The sequence below is a fragment of the Camelus ferus genome, chromosome 11, assembly GCF_009834535.1.
Source record: "Camelus ferus isolate YT-003-E chromosome 11, BCGSAC_Cfer_1.0, whole genome shotgun sequence".
NCBI classification, from domain to species: domain Eukaryota; kingdom Metazoa; phylum Chordata; class Mammalia; order Artiodactyla; family Camelidae; genus Camelus; species Camelus ferus.
Window position 1 is genome coordinate 58,225,717 of NC_045706.1, and position 12,001 is coordinate 58,237,717.

The 12,001-nt window shown below is 46.0% G+C and overlaps 1 pseudogene; it reads right to left on the reverse strand.

Annotated features, from left to right (window-relative positions):
* Window positions 1-10,111, reverse strand: part of LOC116666856 — a 99,953-nt pseudogene extending 89,842 nt beyond the window's left edge.
* Window positions 10,112-12,001: the final 1,890 nt, after the last annotated feature.

Sequence of the window (12,001 nt, forward strand, 5' to 3'; positions counted from 1 at the left end):
AATCTAGAAATAGAGACTGGTGAATCTTGGGTATTTAATGCTGATGAGTTGAATGTTCATTTTTAAGATTCCTAGTGCCCAAGTTAAAGAGAGAAACATAGTAATCAACTTTATTTTCTCTGTAGAAATATTGAATGGTAGACTTGAAGTGTCTTCATCAAAATCTTTATTGAATACACTAACAGGTCTTTACTGCTCCTTGTGGTGGCCCATAACGTCAGACAAAGTCACGATGCTAAAATATAAAATTTAATTCAGAAGGATATGCTGAGACAGTATTTTCCAAATCTCCTGGTCTAGCTAAGCCTATGGCCTTAATGATCACTGTATAATGCCTTAGAGGGCTTAGAAGAAAGGTTTTAGTTCGTCTGAGAATGACTGTTGTTGAATTATTCAGAATTATAAAATCAGAAGGTTATATAGTTGTATTTAAAGGGAGCTGTTTTCAGAAGTGTCAGTGGAAACTTATGCTTCATTGTTTCTAGACCAACTTTCTTAAAGCTTGTTTTCCACTTCTTGGGCATGTCAGTAATTACACCAGAGCCCTTTTTCTTTAAAGGTATAGTTGTGTCTCATGGGTGGGGCCCAAAGCCCGCAGTGGTGAAACCTAAAGGGATTATGAGTAGAGCTAGACCTACAACACCAAGAAACCGTGTTGTGATGGCTTCGCAATCTACACACGTCACAGAGCTGGGGAGGGGAGTCTGTAGAGTTCCCAGCTGTTGGTGAACATTGCTAGCTAGATCAGACGACTCTTGGAAGTTGTGAATTGGAAAAAAAAAATTTCTTTTAAGAGTTACTGTGCAAAGCTTCCTGATCTTAACTTTATTGGCCTCATTAGTAATTAGTAAAGGTTTTATGAGCAAAGGCACATAAGCATTCAGCTTATGCTATACGCTGCTTCCAAATCATACTTGCCGTGATTTATGAGATGAAATGAGAATGGAAAAATGTGGGCTATAGCATGTGTCTTCACTGAAAGAAAGCAATTGAGATCCTTTCCTAGTGTCACCCTGAGCCTCTTAGTAATGATCAGAAAGGGGTTCAAATGGCACCTGTCATTAATGCATTTCGCCAACCTTTTCTTGCTGGAGACCAGAGTACAGGTTGCATTCAGATGGTATAGGTGTACTTCCTCCTCTGACATCCAGGTTCCCACAACATCCCACAGGTCACGGGAGAAGGGAGCTGACTTCTCTAGATCTACGCTGAGGATGACACAGAAGCCTGGGAGCCCCTTTCTCTCATCCTCTCTGCTGTTTGGGCTCCTTTCTCTGCTTTGCTTCTTAGAAATGAAAACAGGAAGGGGATCAAATGTTTGAAGTCAGGTAAATAAGCTTTAATTATTTATTTGTGTTTCCCTCTCTACCGTTTTCACAGAATCCATTATTACTTGATGGAAACCTCACTGGTTATTTGCATTGCTGTTCTTTTTCCAAATTGGGGAAAGAGAGTTGCTTTTGGAATCCGATGGACCTGTGTTTGAACCTCACATCTGCCGCTTAGTTATCTGAGCAACCTGCAGCACTTCTTTGAGCCTCACTGTCTTCTCTGTAAAGTGGGGACAATGCTTCTTTCCACACAGGGTTGCTGTAGGGTTTAAATGAAATAAATCACACAAAGCACATCGCCCCGGGTTTGGCACACAGGAGAACCAGTGAAAGTTTGTATTCTGACCATTCCTGCGGTTGGAGTCAGGTCCGGGCTCTTTAAAGGACAAGGCCACCCTGTGGACAAGTGGGAAAGCAGATGGAAACTTTTGGGAATAGCTCAGACTTTTTGTTGTTGGCTCTTCTTTCCAAAAGCTCCACAAAGAGAAAGCTCGATACCCCGCAGCTCTGGGAACTGAGAAGACTAAGGGACTCCCAGAGCCATGGGGCTACGGAGAGGTTCCCTGGAAAGTGGGATTCAGTCCTTCCAGAGACAGGTGTCTTCTCCTAGAATTAGACAAACATGAGCGTTGGAAGAGCTGTCAGGGCATTGGGGACCAGCAGCTTGGGCCTGGGCCGTAGGAGGGGATGGGACTCCGGGGGCTCCTAGGATTCAGACTGAGCCCTCAAAATACTGCCAGGGCTTCCACAGGCAGTCAGTCCTGAGACTCGCTCCTGCTAGCCAGACTCACCAAAGACCAGCTTGTGAACGAGACGCCACATGATTTGTGTTGGGATGGATACTCCTTCCACCTGGATCACACCCTTCCAAATATCAAAGAACACTATAAGCAGTTAAGGATTATCTTTATAATCTTCAGAACCACCACTTATTAAGTGTCCAATGTATGCTGAGCAAACACATTCTCTTAATTTTAGGTGGAGTTTCTGCAAAACCTGAGACCACAGCGTGCGTGCCATCAGTTGATTTTGAGACATGATCCCAGGGAATAGGGAGTGGGCCAGGGGGGCTGGGAAGAGTAAACCAGGAAGGGAGGGAAGGTGATCCAAGGGTCTGTTACTGGGCTCATCACTGTGGTGCACAAGTGGGGCTCAATCGCGCCTGAGAACCTCTGGCTAGAACCTGCTTCAGAATCGTCTGCCCAAGACATAGAAGTGTTCGTTTCCTGATTTCTGTCCATCATTGGTCATGCCCAGGGTGTGGTGTTAGCTCCTTCTAGTTTCTAGGTTTGTGCATATGCCAGAATGGTTGAGTGGGATCCTGTACGCATCCCACAGGGAGGGGCCCAGGAGGCGTGGGGAAAGAATGCAAGAGATGCTTGCATGTTGGGCTGAGACGTTCTGAAGCTTCCCCTCTGTGCAACTAGTAGCTGCAGCAATGGCCAAGAAAGTCGTCTGAGAGGATGTGAGACAGGGCACAGGAGAGGTCTAGCATAACCTTGAATCCTTATAGCAACTCCCCAAGGTCGATAACAGCAGTGTCACCTTACTGATGGAGTAACCGAAGCTTGGAGAAGGGAAGTCACTGACTCACAGTCACGCAGCTCTAAGTGGCAGGGCCAGAATTCCCATGCAGGCTCGTGTTAACTTTAAAGCATGTGCTAGACTTCTCTGCTGGGATGCTGGGCTAGACACCTTCCGTTGGTCCCTCGAGATTCTCTCTCCTGCCTTCTCTGCCCTGGGAAGATGATCTACAGGGATAACGCCAAAGAGGTCTCTTTCCCACTGGCTCCTGGTGGGGGCAGTGTAACGGGGAGTGCCAGCAAGTGACCAGAGAGAGGGGGAGGGCACGATCAGGGTAGTTATTCCTTTGGTTCCCTCCCTGCAAGGTTGCCTGGGACTAGCTGTGTCCCCAGATGGAGTGTCACAGCTCTTTCCAGGATGTGCATCCACTCTTTAGTTTCCCTCTTTGTTCTCTGAGTGCCCTTTCTTTGCTCCTTCAATCTTAGGGAGGCAGTGTTATTAGTCACTTATGAATTTCTTCTACCTTCTCCACACCTCTTCAAATTGTCCTAGTTTGAGCGTGCTGTGCCCTGCTGAGGGACCCTGATTGATACACCCACCTCCCAGACGTGCTGGAAAAGTACAGAATCATAGCACAGGTGTTCTCTGCCTAGGTCTGCCTCAGTGTCACCCGCAGCAGAGAGCAATGACTTTAATGACCAAAGACGCCTCCTGGGTTAGGGCTGGTCTCTGTCCACCAGACAGTGCTGAGAAAGGTCAGTGTTATTTCTCACCTCTTACCTAAATTCTGTGCACACAAACTTCCTTCCATGTACGCCATTTCTCTCAGATAGATTAATAATTTAATAATAACTGCTTAACCTCAGCTATGATTGGCTTTGATGTCCAAGTCCATTTCTCCCTTCTTTAGTGGGGGTGACATCTATCCTTTGAGATGTTTCTAAGTGTGGCTAATCTCTTTATTCTAGAGGGATTACGCTCACTTTCCTCATGGGGGATCAGAGCATTCCCAAGTATTCTAAGAGAAGAGCTATCAATTCAGTTCATTAGGTGGTGAGCCTGTTGGACTGATGCACGAACTACCTCCTTGAAGCCTGATTGTCTTCCCTTTGGTACATAGCCAGGACTTAGCTGGGGGGAGGGGAGGAGGAGGGGGAGGAGGGGGAAGAGAGGTTTGCCGCTACCTCCTCCCTGAAAACTCCAGCTCCACTTATATGCCTCTCAGTACCTCCAAGTGTTCGACAATTCGCTGCACTCATTTTGAATAATAAAAAAAAAGACCAGCTCTGGGCTTGAACAAGCATGTTTGTATTCAAGGTTTAAAGCATTTCTTTTATGGGTCCCCTGCTGTGCCTCTGATTGTTTCCCTTTCCTTGGAGCTTGAATGATTGTTTATTAAACATAATAATAATAATAAAGTGGAGGTAGGGTCCCTTAGTTGGCATTAGTTCAGATTCCAATTTAATCTGTCCCCAGTCTCACTTCATTACAAGTCTATTCAGTTGTGTGTTTCATAACCAGCATGTGTCACGGTGAGCGAAGTCAAGCTTCAGAATAACATGTCAGTAAGATGGTTGTTCATGGAACACAGTACCTCTGGTCTATAATTAAAACACACACACACACACACACACACACACACACACACACAACAACCTGGTTCAAAAAAAAAAAAAACAATTAGAAACTTGCTTCATTGCCTAGAACCAAGGAGCTTTGAAATAGCAAAGACTGCCTTCCTGAGCCAGGAGGCCTGTTCCTGTGAATGTCAGGATAGGGAGAGACGCTTCCTGACCTCTCAGATGGGGGAGCAGGGCGCCTCTGAACCTCTGAAAAGCTAGGAGGGGCATGAGCCTTCGGTCGCTATCCTTCCAGAAACAGTGTGCTTAGAATGATGGGCTGTGCTTCTTGTTAGCAGTATGACCTCAGCTCCTTCAGCTGTAAAGTGGGAGTGATAATAGCGATATCCGCAGCTGTTGGACAGATAACAAAACACGCCGGACTGCAAGTGATGAACAGAGTGCCCTGCGCATAGTCAGTGCCCAGTGCACGGTAGCTGCTTTTATCATTGTGCGAGATCACATTACAAAATAACCTTATCAATTGTCAGGAATAATGACTGCTTCAAAAGGCCTTAGGTCATGATGGGAGGAGGAAATAAAGATGATGCTTTTAAGGGTGTGAGTCTAAGTGAACACATAGATTCAAATGTGTAAGAAAACACCATAGAAATGGTCTTTGGCTGTAAGAATGTTATTACCAAGTCCAAACTCATTTTGCTTTGCCACATGACAGGCCAACAAGCAAGAGTCAGGGTGTGGGTCTTGGAAATCATGTTAAAAGAGCTGGTTTAACTTCAACTATACCTTAAAAAAATTGTTAACCTGGAAAAAATAATGACTTACAAAATGAATGAAATATAAAGCAGTCTTCTAATGGAATTAAGTAGAAAAGAGAAGCTGGTTTAACTGAACTCAGTGGAACCTTGCTCCTGGTTTTGTAGAGGGTGCTAACGTCCCAGCAAGGCTCTCAGACACTCCGAGGCAACCAGGAGCCACCTCTGTGCTCCTGAGGGTAGTGGCCAAGCGGGAAGCCTCCCTGTGTTACAGAGTCCAAACTCTTCTGCTCACCACACGACAGCCAATAAATCAGGAGATGAGATACTGGGGCAAGGAATAACAACTTTATTCAGAAAGCAAGCAGACCGAGAAGATGGGGGACTGACGTCCTAGAGAACCATCTCACCCAAGTCAGAATTCAGGCTCCTTTTATACTAAAAAGGGGAGGGGTGTGATTGGTTACTATAAACTTCTTGGTGTCGGAATCCTTTGTTCCTGCAGCTGTCCGTGTAGGTCAGGTCGTGATGTTCCTGTAAACCTCCAACAAGACAAATGTTACTCTCTGTTCTGCAGCATTTTTATCTCAATGTGAATGGAAAAGTGTCGTACCCTTAAAGATCAGAGCTGGAGAATAGGCTGTCCTGTATACTTCAGGCTACAGGCAACATTCTTTTGCTAAAAGTGCAGAACCAGCATGACTAAGCACAGGAAACAGAGCCCAGGGTTACAGCTAAAGGGACGGATCTAATATGGAGTCAGATTTGTTCTTCCCTGTTACAAGAAGGAAAAAGGACATCTGGTGAGTTTGGGGCTGGAAGCAACTCCCCAAGAAGATGCTCGGGTTACATAAAAAAGGTGGTTGCTTCACAAAAGAAGATACACAGATGGCAAATAAGCATATGAAAAGATGATTTACATCATATGCCATCAGGGAAATGCAAATTACAACAATAATGAGATAGCACCACACACCTATTAGAATGGCCAAAAGCGCCAAATGATGGTGAGGATGCGGAGCAACAGGAACTCTCACGCGTGGCGGTGGGACTGTAAAAGGGTACGGACAATTTGGAAGACAGTGTGGTGGTTTCTTACAAAACTAAACATGCTCTTACCATACGATTCAGCAATCATGCTTCTTGATATTTATCCCCCAAAGTTGAAAACTTATGTCCACACAAAAACCTATGCGCAGACGTTTATAGCAGCTTTATTCATAATTCCCAGAACTTGGAAGCCACCAAGATATCCTTCAGTAGGTGAATGGATGAACTGTGATGCATCCAGACAATGGAATATTATTCAGTGCTAAAAAGAAATGAGCTATCAAGCTATGAAAAGACGTGGAAGAAACTTAAATTCGTATTACGAGGTAAAAGAAGCTAATCTGAAAAGGCTATATTCTGTGTAATTCCAGCTATATGACATTCTGGACAAGGCAAAACTTTGGAGACAGTAAAATGACCAGTCATTATCAAGTCCTGTTGCCAGGGAGGGAGGAATGTCAGACTGCTACGCATAAAACAAGGTTAGGATTTAAGAAGAGACAAGAGCCTGGGGTCTGGGGATGAGAAGGTAGAGTGGAGGAGGGGCAGCAGGCTGTGGGTCCAAGGTTCAAGGTGGTCAGGAACTGGGAGAACAGAAATGTCCGGGGGTCTTTGGAAGCTTTTTGCTGCCGGGTCTGTGATGTAAACCATCTCTTCTCTCTCCTCCAGGATAGCCTCAGGCACCTTCATGTAGTTTACAAATTCTTTTGTGTGAGTGGATTTCGTAGGGGAACTCAAAAGGTGCCGAGTTCTACCAGTGGGTTTTTGGAGGTGAAAGCTGGGACAGTTTTAGGAGACGCAGGAAGCAGAAAAAGAGGAGGCAGCTGGCTTCATGGTTGTAGTAAGAAATACACTTTAAATATCCTCTGAAGCTGTCCGGTCTCAGCCGGTGAGGTGAGCATCCACACAGGGGTGTGTTGACCTCCTGAAGACAGGTACTCAGCCAAGCTCACATAGTCCTAGTGAGGAGACCGGCTAAGTCTAGCTCCCAGTAAAGCAAGGGCACCCCTCCCCCACCAGCCCTCTACATTCGGTGCTCATATTTTGAAATGAGGTCATCTGTAGAATTTCTATTCTTGAGAATTTTCACTGAGGCTCATGCTCTGGTTCGTTTAGAACCAAGAAACTTACTCAAGGAAGAGCTAAAATTAGGAAGAGGAATATAACAGTTATCTGTATAATGCTATGGCAGTTTTGAGTCCTAGCCACCCATACTGAAGTCCGCTAACTCTATCCAGTCATGCCCAGGTGGACACACGTGGGGCTGAGTCCGTGACCTGGAGGAGATGCAGTAGGTCTGTTGGAGTATGGAGTACATTCCAGATTTTAGACTTGGCCTGCTTTTCTGACTGCTTGTGTGTCATTTAATAAACCACCGTATTCCTAAATAACACCAGCACTTTCTTGTATTTGGACATTTTAAGCATTCGGGACAGAGAGATCCAGTGGTCCACTCTGGCCACAGGATCTATGGTGACCTCAAGCTAGCCATGTGGCACATAGACATATTCCTTGTTCTGGTTGGAGTGCATCCCCCGAGATTTATCCAAGGCCTGGAGAATTTTATTCTGGGCTAGTGATTACTCTGCTGTCTCTCAGGACTGACAGTTCTCCAGAGTCAAGCTCAAAGGCATGATGTCAGGATAGCCTGGTTACGGGAGCTCCTGCATTTCTCACCTAGGCTGTCACATGGCTTGACTGCTCAGCTGGGCTCTTAGCAGCCCAGGCAAAGGGACTGAGATCCAGACATTTCACAGCAATGAAAAAGTTGGGATTCCTTCTTCCTTGAAATCCTTTCTTCCCCTGTATTCTCTGGGAATATTCCTCCTGCTTCACTGGTGCTCATTCCCAGTCCCTTTCCTGGGGATTCCTCATCCTCTTGACCCCTTAAATGTTGGATGCCCAGGATTTATCCCTGCCATCTTGTCTTCTCATTTATATGTGTGCCCTGGGTGAACTTATCCTATGACTTTAAATATCATCTATATGCTGGTGACTCTCCCGTTTTTGTTTCTCCTTTTGAAATTCTAGGCATATATTCAACTGCATACTTTATATTTCCACTTAGATGGCTCACAATCATCTCCAAGTATGCATGTGTCAAACTGGACACTTGATTTTTTGCCCTTCTCCTCCCCAAATTACACTCTCCCAGTATCCTCTAAATTAGAGCAGGTTGCCTCAATTCACCCTTTTGCTCAGACTTATATACTGAACTACACCCTGATTGTTCCCTTGTCTCTCACACTGCACACCAAGTCGGTCAGAATATCTCCATCTATTCACTGCTCACAGATCCTCTGCTACCGTCTGCCCCAAGCCATCATGGCCTGTCACCTAATCACTGACCAGACATTCCTAACTGGTCTTCCTGCCCTTGTGCATTCTTGCTGCAGCCCGTGGGACCATTGTGATATGTGATTCTAATCATGACACTCCCATTCAATAAATAACCTGATATTACTCTTGAGTAAAATTCCAAATCCCTTTCAAGCCCTTAATTGTCAGGTGCCCACTTTGACCTCATCTTCTCTCCAACAATGCTGGTCTCCTCACTGTGCCATGAGCACAAAGGATTCTTCTGCCCCAGGGCCTTTGCATATGCCCATCTCTCTATCAGGACCAGTCTTCTCTCAGATGTCCCCATAACTTAGCCTCTCACTTCATTTATGCTTCTGCTTAAATCTCTCATCTGGAGAGCTGTCACTGACCACATGATCTGAAATAGCACCTCCCACCACTTTCTATCTTCTTACTTTTTGTTCATAGCAATTATTTCTATCCGTGTTTTTATTACATATTGTTATGTTAATTTGTTTACACTTACCTCCCTTCATCTGGTTTGTTCACTCCTATATTCTAAACACCTAGGAATAGTGTCAGACACAAGCTAAGCTTTCATACATATTTGTTGAATGAATGAAGGCACAAGTAAATTAGGGAATGAGAAAGCATGTGGGCTCTCTCTGCAAAGAATGAACGTACTCAACAGAATTGGATTCACTCAAACTTTTCTAAAAGTGAATCAATCTTTTGGGCAGAGAATCCCTATTAATACTTGGCAATTTTCCTGCACATGAAATGGGTAGAATATTGCAGTGGTGGGGGGTTGTCAACAAGCTGCTATAGGTGATCCCACTTGTTCCTTTTCTTTAGCTCATTCTAAGGTCTTTGGAACAGAAAAGACCCAAAGGGCATGAGGCTTGACTCTGACTCGCAGCAGCCAGGATGCCCAGGACCCTTGGGGCCCTACCTCTCCCGGCTGCCTTGGGTGTTACTATCACCTTCTTTATTCTCAGGAAAGCTGTAGAAGCTTTCTGATTACTTGCTTTGGTTGTGCAAAAACTGGGGTATAAATAGGGCCTCCTTCACACAGTTATTGGAAGATCAGACAGAGCAGCCATAATACACTTAATACTGCGCCTGACACATACTAAGCACTCACAGAAGAGCAGCTGCTCTGAAGAGCATGGTGATGGTGGTGATCCTCACCATCACGAAGAAGGAGGCAGATGATGATGTTGCCAGCTGGAAGGCAGGATGGCTTGGAAAAAGATGGGAACCGGGATCAGGAGACTGACGGTTCAAGGCTTCCACTAGCTGAGCTGATAGTAGGCATGGAGTAAATACATGGTGGATGAATGATTCTCCCCAGTTAATGGCCTCTTCCTATCAGAAGCTTTCCACAGCGCGGCTCGGGGCCTCCGGACAAGCATGGTGAGGGCACGACTTTGTATCACTCTCAGCTCCTGGCTGGAGAGCCCCTGCGGGTGTTAGTTAACGTAACAGCTGTGATTGGATCCCTGGAAGGGAAGTGTGCTAGCCTCACTCTCAGCTCGTTCTCCTTCTGCATGGGTCTGTTGGCGGTCATCCTCCTGGTCAGACAGAAACCCAGGCCCGTGTTTTCAGCAGGGCTGGTGATTCTGTAACTCACATTCTTTTTGTGACCCTGGCCTCAGACACTGTCACCATTGATCTCTATCTCTGTATGTGGCCAACCGCATCTCTCTGTCTCTCCCTGTCTTTCTTTGTCTTCTTTCTTCCTCCCTCTTTGTTTTGTTTCCTCTTTGTTGCCTTTATTTTGCTTTACTATTTTTATCTTCCTCTTTTCATTTCCTCCCACACTCTTTTCACTTCGATTTTCTTTACCTTCATTGCAAAAGGGCAGCGATGGAGGGGCAGCGTCAGGTGCCCAAGTGGCTGGTCACTGGCTGGGGCTTCCCTGGAGAGCAGGCAGCCCCATGTATTCCGGGAGCAGCAGCGGAGTACCTCTCTCTCTCTCTTTCTCTCTCTCCCTCCATCATCCTTAATATAAGGAGGCTGCTGCCAGGGTTGCAAGACCCTGGGAAATTACACGGAAGTTTACAGAGAGAGAACAAGGGTCTTTGATTTTTCCACCTCGTTCCATCTAAGAGAGATTGGAAAGAAGCATCTAAGGTTGAGTGGCCCAGAGTAATGGAGCTTCACAGGGAGAGGCTCTAGGGAAAGATCACAGTTCTGTGCTCTGGAAACTCTGCCTTCCAAATGTGCATTTCGGACAAGTTGTTTCCCCTGCCTGAACCTCAGTTCCCTCATCTGAGAAACAGAAGGCTTAAACTGTCTTCTAAGACAACTCTGCCTCCAGGCCCCCAATAATTTTAAACTGAGAAGGGAAATTCTGTCACTCGTGGTACCTAACACTTTACCCACATGCAGTACTGATTCTAGGACAACAGTGGCCTTGTCTCTTTGCTCATGTGGCTCCAACTCAAAGTATGGAGGTCCTATTTTAGTGTGGGCATTTGTCCTTTGACCTCTGACCAGCGCATGCACATGCTTTCCCTGCAAATAAACCTTCACATTTTTCTATGGAAGGTTATGGCAAGAACAAGGTCAGTCTGCAGTGTTTTAGTTACTGTCACTGCTGGGGGCTCCATCTGCACACACGCGGCACAGACAGAGGGGTGAAGAGCTTCCTTTCTGTCCCAACATCCCTATGGTTTTTGAAGGAGTTGATTTTTCCTCACTCCGATCATGTGACTCTAATGAAGGATGCCTATCATAGTATTCCCACCCCCATACCCGCAGAGCTGGGCACGTGGCACAAATACCCGCCACCATCCTTCCCTTGGCAGGGGCAGGGAAAAGACGTTTTGCTTCAGTACAGATGTCAGCTGCCAGTAGCCCTGTCCCCTACCCCACGTAGAAGTCAGTTCTGAAAGGGAAAGAATAGAGCCAGTGCTCAGAGAGAAGCAGAGACAAGGGATGGGAAAAGAGAAACCTGATGACATTTGAATTCCAGGTTCTCCATCTGAGGCCGGGACGATCCAGGTTTCTGCCTCTCTGACGCTTGGTTATTGGGTTCTTTAAACACAGCTTGGCAGACCACCGAGAGCCTCTGGTAAACCACCTGTTTTGCTTAAGCCAATGTGAGTAGTTCTCTCTCACGTACACTCCAGAAGACTGGGAAACCAGCAAAGGCAGCTGTGAGTCAGGGTTCTCCAGAGAAACAGGACCAACAGGAGATTAATTTCAATACGTAAAATTTATTAGAAGAAATTTGCTCACACGATTATGGAGGCTCTGAGAAGCCCCATGATCTGCCATCTACAAGCTGGAGAACCAGGAAGGCTGGTGTGTAGGTGGAAGGCTTGCGGGCCAGAGAGCTGATGGTGTAGATTCCAGTCTGCTCTGAAGGCCGGAGGATCAGGAAGGGCCAAGGGCAGGAGGAAATGGAGGTCCCAGCTCAAGCAGTTAGGTAGAGAGAATCCAACCTTCTTCA